This window comes from Prionailurus bengalensis, chromosome B2 (genome assembly GCF_016509475.1).
Source record: "Prionailurus bengalensis isolate Pbe53 chromosome B2, Fcat_Pben_1.1_paternal_pri, whole genome shotgun sequence".
NCBI lineage: Eukaryota > Metazoa > Chordata > Mammalia > Carnivora > Felidae > Prionailurus > Prionailurus bengalensis.
The window spans coordinates 49,798,595-49,810,215 of NC_057349.1; positions in this window are offsets into that span (position 1 = coordinate 49,798,595).

An 11,621-nucleotide genomic window follows, 5' to 3' on the forward strand; every position below is an offset into this window, starting at 1 on the left:
TCCTTAGACCACACTGAGTTCCTTTGGCTAGCCACGCCAGCATGACCAGTGGTCTGGGGCTGGCCACACTAAAGCCCTGTGCCAAGGGCCCATTCCTTTGAAATAGCCCCCTCCGTACAGTCTGCAGGGCGCACCCTTCATGGCGCTCACCTCCCCTTAGTCCAGCATTATTCACAACTTCTCCTTTCGTCTACCCCACTTCTGCCTTGACCTCCGTGTCCCTGTCTTGCCTTAAGACATCTGAAGTGGGTGTTTCAAGCAAAGAGTATTTTGTTCCCAGCTGAACAAGGCTCGGGGAGACCGGCAGTGCCAGAGACGGGAGTGGGCACCATTCGTCACTGAACTAAAGCCTCGCAGTGTGCAAGTTCCCCGCGACAAACACCACCTTTCCCTGGGAAGGCAGCCAAGGCCTGGAGCCCTGGGTAGGAAATCCCCAGTGAGAGGCCCTTCCTGAGCGCCAGAGAAAATGGTTCTTTTCATAGACTGAGTCCCCTTCCTTTCTAGCGTAAAGGCCCACATCACATCCCCCTTCCTGGCCTTCGACGCTCCATCCACATGCCAAGTGCCCCCGCCCCGGCGCCTCCTGGCTCCTGTGCCCCTCCACGCTCAGCTGGCTTTCCCAGCCTTTGCACAGCCTCCTCCGTTCCCCGGCTGGGCTGCCCGGTCTTCGTCCATCCAACACTGCGCCTTCACACGAAACTGTGCCATGCCACGTCCTATCCTCTCCAGAGGCTCCTGTAGGGTTGGACAGAAATGATTTGTTGACTTTACCAGATTAGCAAAGGGAGCAAATTCCACAGATGCCTCTGTCCCTAAGTCTCAAAGTTCAGACCTACGGCTTGATAGCAGGAGTGAGGTGATGCAGGCAGCCCAAGACTGAGCGCTAACAACGGTAACAGTCACTCTTCGTGGGGCAATGACTAGCTGGCAGGCAATTGTCTACACCTCTCACGGACTTCTTAATTTAATCTTCTCAACAACCCTCTGCAGCAGGTACTGTTACTAGCCCTGCTTTACAGAGGAGGAAAGAGATGGGACGTGAGGCTAGCAAGAGGCAGACCCTGGGTGTGCCTGGGGGATGGTGTTTCTGTGCTCATGCCCTGGGTGAGGGGGGGGGGTAGCAGCAGACTTGGATCCCAGCTTCCTTCTGCCACTCCTTAGGTGGGTCACTTCGGGTCAGCGACACTCATTTTCCAAGTCTCCTTTACCTGATGAGAAAAATTATGGGAATGAGGTGATTTCCTGGGGGTACTTCCATAAGGTGACGCTGATTTTTCCCCCTCATTATAAAGCCACTCAGAAAGATCCCCAAATTTCCTGGACTCAAGGCCAGCCCCAGATAAAGGGACAAAGTAGCCATTGAATGCGTTGCCATCTGTAACACGACAAACGCACTGACCAGTGGTAGGTAGCTAGTCTAGTCCCACTCCAACTCTCTTGGGCAAGAGGGGATGATCCTTCATGCTTCGATACGAGATGGAGTCATAAATACTGTTTCAGAGAGCAGGGGCCATAGGATCGGAGCTGTCCTGCACCCCACCCAGGATCCCCTTGGCCACTGCCCTTCGTGGCCAAGGGCGAAGCCTGCACTCGTCAGCCTGGCTTCTGGGAACTGCACGGGCACACTCTCACCTTCCCACCTTGGCTTCTTGTCTTCCCTGGAGGCTCAGGAGCACCTCTCCTGCCGGGTTTGACTGAGCTGACAGCATGGTAAGAGCTCATCCTTACCACTGGCGGAAGATTCGCAGCACCATATTCGATTTGAAGATGCACCCTTTTCCTCATTTTAGCATCTTATTCATTTACCATTGATCTTAAAATCGATGGCACAGTATCGCTTATTTGGTAGCACTTTTTCTTTCACGGAGGCTCATGAAATAATGGTGTACCTTACAAGTGAGGGCCACTTAGCTTTGATGAAGTATGGTAAACAGCAGTTTCCAGATCTGAGCTCTAGAAGCTCAGTCAGAGAGGCTGGCAGGCTGTGTGCCTGTTCTCTGAATCTTTTCCTCCAGATCAGGACTGGGTCTGGTAAAATGGAGGTGATCTCTTAGGGCTGATAGGGCCCTCTGGTTGTAGCCATGGGTGATATGTAAACCGTTTCATGGCCAGTGCAGTCAGCCAGAAGACAGCTGGAAACAACTGGCATGTCTGACCCGGAGCTTACCAGATCCCCTCCCTGGCTCTAGTACCCTGCATTGTTGGCTCCAAACCCACAGCCATGTTCCTTCCTTCCTAATGTTTTGGATACTTGCCAGCACACTCAGGGAACTTGGCCTGTCACCCAATCCCAGGGGACAATCCCTAACTGGACTAAGTCGGGCATGGTTGTCCCTGTCTCCTTTACTTTCATTGTCTACAGGAGAGGGCATGTGTATTAATGTACTATTGTTGCCATAGCAAACGACTACAACTCTAGCTTAAAACAGGTTGGGCACAGGTCTCCCTGGACTAACAATCAAGGTGTCTGCAGGGTTGAGTTCTCTTCTGCAGACTCTCAGGGAAAATTGGTTTCCTTGCTCTTTCAGGTATTGGCAGAATTTAGTTCCCTGAAGCTCTGTGACTCAGGTCCCTGACTGCCAGCTGGGTTCCTCTATTAGCATCGAGAGCCCTCTTTCCAGTTCTTACACATAGTCTCCTCCACCTCAGGACCAGTGACACATCCTCTTCACACTGCCATCTCTGTCACCTCACTGGGCTTATGTGATTAGATTGGGCATCCCACATAATCCAAGAGAGCCTCCTCATCTCCAGCTTCTGCCCTTAATCACATCTGCAAAGTCCCTGTTGCCAGGTAAGATAACGGAGTCACAGGGTCCAGGGGACAAGCGTGTGGGCATCTTTGCAGGCCACTGTTCTGCCTGCTACAGCATGTGACCCACTCTGGCTGATGAGCTATAAAGGGAGTATCTGCTGGGCTTTGGGGAAAATATTTTGCTCCCTGACAAAAAGACAGACTTTGAGGAGGCTTGCCCTGCTCCTACCTACTATGTTTGAGGTGATATGAGCTGTGGCTGCTATCTTGCCAGCATGAGGCATCCACACCTAGGATAAAAGCTGAAACACTGAGAGTAGCAATGAGAATTTCAGAGTGAAAAGAAAAAGCTTGGCCTTTCGATGATGATGTTGAGCCACCGAAACAACCTAGATCTCCTGCCTTGCTCCTGCTGATCCCTCTTTGGGGGCTGGGCAAGGCTCCTATATTTCTGATTATGGCTGGGGATTAGTCTTGGATGAATAGATCTCCCATAGTCCATAACGCTGCCTTCCAGGTGGTACCTCCGGGTTGAGATTATTGTCTTAATTTGCCTGAACTTGTGGTGCCCTCCAAACTTGATGTCTAGGCTTGCTGGCTGCCCTCATGCTGGCTCCGTCTCCCAGTCTATACCACCCAGGCTTGGCTTTTCCCTCCCTGGTAACCCTCCATTTCCAGGGTCACACCACACCTACACTCTGCATCTCTTGGTGTTTCTGGTGTATCTTAATATCCAGACAAACTAGGCTTCTGGCCATTCCCTGGCAAGTGCTTTCACCTTTATGCCTCTGTGCTATTATTCCTCATGCTATTCCCTCAATCAGAAATCCCCTTTCAATCTCCTTATACCTTTACCATAAATCCTTGTGTCTTATGAGATGCTATGATTCCCAGGTGGCAAATGATTCAAAAACATCAGGTAACTTATTTAAGATGACCTTGCCAGTAAATGGCAGAACTGGGATGCTACAGTAGGTCTCTCTGACTTCAAAGCCCAGGTCCTTTTGCTCACTTCGTCTTTTGGCATTTTAGAGGAGACACTGCCCAACTGAAGTCTTGAAGGACTTGTCTCCCTCACTACATCACAAGCGTCTTGAGTGCCAGGGAGTGAATCATTCTTTAGTGACCCCAGAGTCAGTGGCATGTTGGTCAATGTTACCAGCTGGCACTGGGAAGCGGTTGGGGGAAGCCACCTGATTTGTACTGTTTTCCATGAGGTGAATTCTCCCATCACAGCTGATTTCAAGCTCCCGATGTGACATTACTGAACAACGAGTTAAGAGAGATGTAGAAGCACACCTTTATATGATATTTCCACCACACAGATTCCATAGATGTGAATTACCTCAAGAGCCCAGATCATAGTGAAATGTAGTAAAATAATTAGGAAGTGAATGGGTTTTGCTTGTTATTACCTTTGTTTTAAAGCTATTTAAATTTTGATTTATTCTATCCTATTTTTATTTTGATCTATGTGACTTAACCTTCAATCATTGTGTTTCATGATCGGCTTGCAAGTTTCCTGAAAACTTAACAATTAGGTTCACGACTGGTTTGGGCTGGCTCCGGCATACCACTGCCAGAGTCTCTAGCACAAGGATTTGCTTTTAACAGGCACTGGAATGGCAGGTGAGGATGCTAATAAAAAGAACATGATTATCGGTTAATGAGTTTTAAATAGAGTCTAGTAACCCAGACTCAATATTCTTTCCTATGTTTGAGAATTCCTTAGTTCCATTGCTCAGACTTCACCGAAAGCCAAACAAATAAAAACTAGCTGAGAGTAGAGACCAAAGAATAGCCAAGGCTCGAACTAAGGGCTGTGGACACCTAGTGTCAGGGTGGGGCCCCATGACTGCTTCCAGTTCCAAAGGGTCTGCTTTGTTGATCGGGCTCAAGCAAGCCTCTGAGCTAGAACTGTCTCCTGTCTTCACCTCCCCCTGCCCATGTCCACCACAGGAGAAGTGCTGAAGAAAACTCACTAGTCAAATTAACATTTGGTTACACTGGAGAGAGGACAGGCTCCCAGGAACTAGGGAGTCTGGAAAGAAGTAAAAACTACATTGCAGCCTCCCAAGAAGTTTTGCATTTCTCCATCTTAACCTTTTGTCTAGGGTGCAGTGCTGACGTCACTGGAAACTGGAGTGGGCAGGCTCAGCTTAGGGAGGGAGAGAGACAGCTGGTGAATCAGCTGTGCTGCCTTACACTCCCCACTCTCCCTGTCCTGGCTCAGGGACTGTACCATATAAGGACTCTGGCTCGAGAAGGCAGTCCCACTGATTTGCATTAGGGCTCCCTTTAAATTGCATTTTGGGATTAGGTCACTGTTACCAGCAAAAGGGAGACCCCAGAAAGGTTGGTCAGCATGAAGAAACCGGAGCCAATTGTGGTCTGCCAAGAGAAAGATGAGAAGAGGGGCAGCCCCATCCAGCCACACAGCTCTTGGGAATGAAGACCAGAGCCTGAGAAAGCAGTGGGAGTGACTCTTAGACATGGTTGCAAGGGGAAGGATTGGGCAGAGGACCAGCCCACTCCTGCAGACTCCCTTCATTCCGGCCTCTGGCTGGCCCAGGGCTGCAGGAGCTTTATCCTGAGGCCGATTCAGACAGGGAAATAATTCCAAAATTCCAGATGTGAGAGATGGCTTCCCTGTGGGGGGTGAAGGTGGCCCCGATGCTGCTGAATGTACAGGAACCCTGCTGGTCAAGTGACAGTCTAGGCTCTGAGAAATTCTGAAGTCAGAATGGGTTCACCCAGGTAGAACACAGCTTATTAACTTCCAGCTCCCATCCCACCCATCCAGACTGGGTCAGCCCAGTGTGACACAGCAAGGCTGTGGGAATCCAGGGACACAGGAGAGGAGAGGGAGGTTGGGAAGTGATCTGGGAAAGTGGCTTTTAATGAATGGCCAATAAATTGCATCCAATTTGTAAAGAGTAACCAACTTTTTTGTTGTTGTTTCCTTAGTCTCTTTGCTGTAACTTTTTTTTTAAGGACCAGCCTGAATTATTTCATGGCACTTCTCTTTCTGTGTACCCCCTGATTTTGTTCAAAAAGACCAGCACCATGAAATACTCTATCGCTGTGAGAATGCACTACTCCATATGCAAAACGCAGACAAATCTCACAAACATAGAGTGGAGTGAAAGAAGGCAGACACAAAAGCGTACTGTGAAATCCCATTTATATCAAGCTCAGAAACAGGCAAAACCAATCTGTGATGTTAGAAGTCAGGATAGTGGTTCCTTTGTTGGCCTTAGCAACTGGGAGGGGCAGGAGGGCTTCAGGGGTGCTAGTGATGTACTAATTCTTTGTCTGGATGCTGTTTACATGGATATAGACGCACTGAGCTGTCCACTTATGGACATATTTCTGAATGTAGGCTACATTTCAATCAAGTTTCCTCAAACAAACAAACAAAAAAAGGAACCAGAATGTAATCTTTGAAAGAAGTGGTGACAGGAGAGTAAACTTCTGCGCGCCGACCCAGAAATAAGCCTCTGAGGGTCCGTGTGACAGAAAACTTGATCTCCAGTTGCACTGTTATCTGCTGCTGGAAAGCTCTAAGAAACCTAGCTCCCCTGTGTCTCACACTCTCTGCTGCAGAACAAATGGGATGGAATCAGTTACATAATGTCAGAGACAAGATTCCTCTTCCTTACCTGTTCCAATGGAGCTGGAATATGATTTAATGTTCACTTTGCCTCTCATGTGATCTTATGAAGGAACAGTCTTCAGGCTCACAGACCGATTCTTACACTGTCAAAATGTGCACACACACATCTGCCCCCCTGGCGGTATTCAGCCCCTCTCAGCATTCAAGGTGTTAGCAGCGCCATGCTGCCTCGGAAGGATCTTTTCCATGTCTCTCTCCTGGCTTCTGACAGCCTCAGGCGTTCTTTGGCTTGGAGAATGCAAAACACAGACAAACCTCACAAATGTAGTGTGGAGCCACTGTGTTCAGGTGGCGTTCTCCTGTGACTTCCCTCATGAGATCTTCCCTCTGTGCTTGTCTGTGTCTGCGTGTGTGACACCAGTCGTATTGGGTTAGGGCCCACCTAAATGACCTCATTTTAACCTGATGACCTCTGTAAAGATGACCTATTTCCAAATAAAGTCGCTTTCTGAGGTATTGGGGGCTAGGACTTCAACATCTGTTTTTTTTTTTTGGGGGGGGGAATTATTCAACTCATAAAAGCCAGTGATTAAAAGGCTTCAGGAAACCCTAAGGGAGCCCCCTGACTCCACATCCCACCAGGAAAGGTTAAGGATCCCAACTGAAGACCAAACACCAAGAGACTTGGATAAATTGTGATAATCTCCAGTTTGTATAGTGCCTCCCACTCCCAAAGCCCTTTCATGATTAAACCTTTGATTTTTCACAGTTAGAAAGGCAGAAATGCAGGCTCTGGGGCTAGACTGCTTGGGTTGGAACCTCAGCTCCATTTGCTATTAGCTGCTTGACCCTGGCCACATTGCCTCTGTGCCTCAGTTTTCTCATCTGTCAAATAGGGATGTGGCAAGAATCAAGTGAATTAACATAAGCCCTTCAAGCACGCCAGGTGCACAGATAGCACTGATAAATGTTAGCTGCCAGAACGAAAAGCCAGGTAGCATCGCCTACATCTTACAGAGGAAGAAACTGGGGCACACAAGGCTAATTCAAAGCAGATCCAGAACTGAAACTCGGGCCTCTGGGATTTAGCACTGACTTGTTAGGTTATCCAGCATGACTTGCTGTCGTCCATTTTTAGGTAAGAGTAACAACAATCACAGCTACCTTTTACTGGGCACTTACTAAGCACCAGGCACGGTCCTAAGTGCTTTACATATAGCATCTCGTTTATTCCTCATAATAACCTATGAGGCAGATATTGTCCCTGTTTTAGAAAGGTGTAAATTAAGGCCTGAAATTTCAGGAGGCCAAGTTGGATCACCCAGCTGGTGATGAAGAGCCGGGATTTGGAGGCCAGTCTCTGCAATGCCAGGGCCTGAGTTTTCAACCACTTACACTCCAAAACCTCTGGAAAGAAAACCAGCATAGTTACTTTACACACAACTAAGGGCTGCCAGGATGGATGGGGTGATGTTTGTAAGTTCCCGAAGGGTCAAGAAGAAGCCAATCTAGGGGCGCCAGGGTGGCTCAGTTGGTTCAGCATCCGACTCTTGATTTCAGCTCAGGTCATGACCTCATGGTTCGAGAGTTCAAGCCCCGCATCAGGCTCTGCACTGACCACTTGGAGCCTGCTTGAGATTCTGTCTCCTTCTCTCTCTGCCCTTCCTCTGCTAGCTCTCTGTATCTTTCTCAAAATAAATAAAAATAAACTTTAAAAAAGCAGAATAAAGAGCCATTCTTAACCATCCTTCCCCCTTCTCCCTGCTGCTTCAGGCACTATACCCCAGTAAGTGTCCCAGATGCTCCCATGGAAAAGTTTGCAGATGGGTCCCCAGGAGCTTGGGGAACCAGGCCTGGGAGTGGAGAGGCACCAGATAAGTGCTCGATTAGCCAGGCCGGAGGGATTGTCAGACGCTGCCAAAGAAACAGAGGAGATCCCAGTGCCAGAACCCAGAGGGAGCCGTGGTGCCCAGGCACAAAGATTTTGTGACACCTCTCAAATCTGTGAAGAGAGAGGGGAATGACTTCACACGGCTGCATCTCATCCTAGAAGGGGGAGTACTGCTCTTCACGGATGGCTTCAGATGGCCATGTAGGAACACCTGCCTGCTTTGGGATTTCAAGCAAAGGCCTAATCAAGGCAGTTCTTTGGAGGGCTCTGCTCAGGCTGGTCCCACATCCATCTCGATGCCCACACATGGTTGTGGCTGGCCAGCCAGCCAGACACAACTGTTTTGGCTTCTGTCATTTCTTTTTTTTTTCCCTCTATCGGCAGCACTGTACTCAGAGTCCTTGATCCCAGCTCGCCTGATTAGGGTCCTCGGACCGAGCACCCAGTCTGTGCCTCCTGGGGCCCCCTGGTGGAGGAGCAAAGGTTAAATGAATCATTTGAGTCATAAAATAAGACAGGTGTGGTTGTGGAGAAAGGGGAGAGAAGAGGAGGAAAAAAAAATCATTGTGGATTTTTCCCCAACAGAATTTAAAGAACTCTGTTGTGACTCTCTTTCTTGTCCTCCACTGGATGAATGATTTGCTGCGACTTAAGGAGCCACAAACACAACAGCTCTGACCCTGGAATGGACTTTGAAGGGGAAGCAAAGTAGAGAACTGGCCTCTTCCCTCAACTTCCATTTGGAGCACCCCACAACTCTCAGGGAATTTAGAAAGTAACACACTTAGCGTTTTCCCAAAGGAATGTGAATTGTGGCCTGAGGAAAAGGTGTTTACTCCCATGGAGGTGGGATTTTTATTGCTAGTTTCAACATCAAGGAGGTGTGAAAGTTATGTACAAATCCTGACAATCAATACCACCTGAGGAAGGCCAGAAAGGGGCCCACAGGTCAGTGCTCAAATGTAAGGTGCACAGCTCAGAAGTGCCTGGGGATCGTGTGAAAATGCAGATTTTCAATCAGTAGGTCTGGGCTGGGGCCTGAGAGTCTGACATGCTGTTGTTGGTCAGAGGATCACTGGCTAAGAAATAATTCCAGCACTTTTCTTGGCATTCTCCTTCACACACACCTCCCCTAATCAAAAACAAAACAAAACAAAACAAACAGGGAAACAGCATGGCCTAGAAGTGTCTTACATAATCCCAAATATTTGGGAAGGGACTGCCATATGATATTTAGAATTTCAATCTGCTCCCTCTCTGGACAAGAATGGGTTTATTCTTTTTTTTTTTTTTTTAATTTTTTAATGTTTATTGCTTTGAGAGAGAGACAGACTGCAAGCTGGGGAGGGGCAGAGAGAGAGGGAGACACAGAATCCAAAGCAGGCTCCAGGCTCTGAGCTGTTAGCATGAAGCCTGATATGGGGTGCAAACCCACAAACCGTGAGATCATGACCTGAGCTGAAGTCAGCCACTTAACCGACTGAGCCACCCAGGTGCCCCAAGAATGGGTTTATTCTTGATCAGGTCAGATGGTCGAGCAAAGGATGAAGAAGGTTCCGTAAAATATTGAGCAGTCTCAGAGAACAAGAAGAAACAACAGTATTATAACTATTGTTTTTGCTCTAAAATACATTCTTAAAGGTGGCTTTGACTGATACACACAAAAATACTAGAAATACTAGTATATATATACTATAATATATATATACTAAAAATACTAGAAAACATAATCAAAGGCAAATTTTATTTGTGCTTTGTATTTTTCTATATTTCCCAAATTTTCTACAAACCAACTTATATTGCTTCTTTTTTCTAATACATTTTATAAATGTTTATTCATTTTTGAGAGACAGAGTGTGAGAGGGGGAAGGGCAGAGAGCAAGAGAGACAGAAGATCCAAATCAGGCTCTGTGTTGACAGCAGAGAGCCCGATGCAGGGCTCGAACTCACAAACTGCAAGATCATAACCTGAGCTGAAGTTCGACACTCAGGTGCCCCCATGTTGCTTCTTTTTTGAAGGCTAAACTTGAAACATCCTGTACTGTCAAAGTTTATAGGCCTTTTCCCTGGCGCTAGGAACTAGAATGGAATCTGATATTGTATATACAGGTACACTCTGCAGATAACTAAAACTTTGGGATGGGTGAGGAGAAGAATCTTCTGGTGTTTAGGAGACCACGCGACCAGGTCAGGTCGTCACTGAACCACTACGCAGCATGGAAAGAACCACAGAGAAGGCTTATGAGGAGCACCCAGTCTCTGCCTCCTGAGGTCACGCCGACCGCTTGCTGGCCCAAGGTCTGATTTATTTTAGTTTCTATAGCTTTAAGCAAGGACAATTTGCATAAATGATGGTCTGCCTCTTGATCCATGTTTACAAATCAATGAACAGACTACCTAAATCAATGAACTGTGATCTGGTACATTTTATAAGATGAGAAGAAGCAAGTTGGGCAGATGAAGGTTGCAGAGGATAGAAGTAATCATGGAAATGGAACCTTCATAACTCAGTTTCCCATCCCATGGCATTTCCTTTAAATCAGGATTCCCAATCTTCACAATTGCTAGGGCAGCATAACTTTAGATAACACAGTCCTCCTTAATCAGCACAGTGCTTTGTATACCATGGGTACTCGGGTTTTAAATACACCAATGTTTCTTTCATAATGGTCTGAGCATAGAGCACAGAGCAATTTTAGGAAATGGTCATCTTTTCCCACTGGTAGCAATAAGCTTTGCAAAGAGGTTTACACAGGCAGTCACCCCAAACCTATCTGTTAAATGGAATAAAAGATTATTGAAGCACAAGAGGACGTGTTTTTATTATTTAAGAGGACTGAAATACCAAAACAGGGTACTAAGATATGGGAAAAGGGACAGCAATAAATGTAGCAATATTCTTTTTTTTTTTAATGTTCATTTATTTTTGAGAGAGAGAGACATAGCATGAGCAGGGTAGAGGCAGAGAGAGAAGGAGACACAGAATCTGAAGCAGGCTCAAAGTTCTGAGCTGTCAGCACAGAGCTCAACACGGGACTTGCACCCACAAACTGTTGGATCATGATCTGAGCCGAAGTCAGACGCTTAACTGACTGAGCCTCCCAGGCGCCCCTTCTTTTCTATTTAAACATATAGGATGGCTTTATAGGTTTCAAGTATGTGATTTCTAATGTTTGAGGAAATAAAATTCCAGGAGGGCCCATGCCTCGGTCTCTCCATCCACTGTTTGGGAACGAAGACTGACCTTCTGTTAGCATCTCAGCTGATCTCTTGGGTGCTTTTTGCTAGTCTCATTCAGTTTTGAATATTCTTTACTCTTCATGCTTGGGCTGCAAAGGTAATCATATGCAACATTTTGC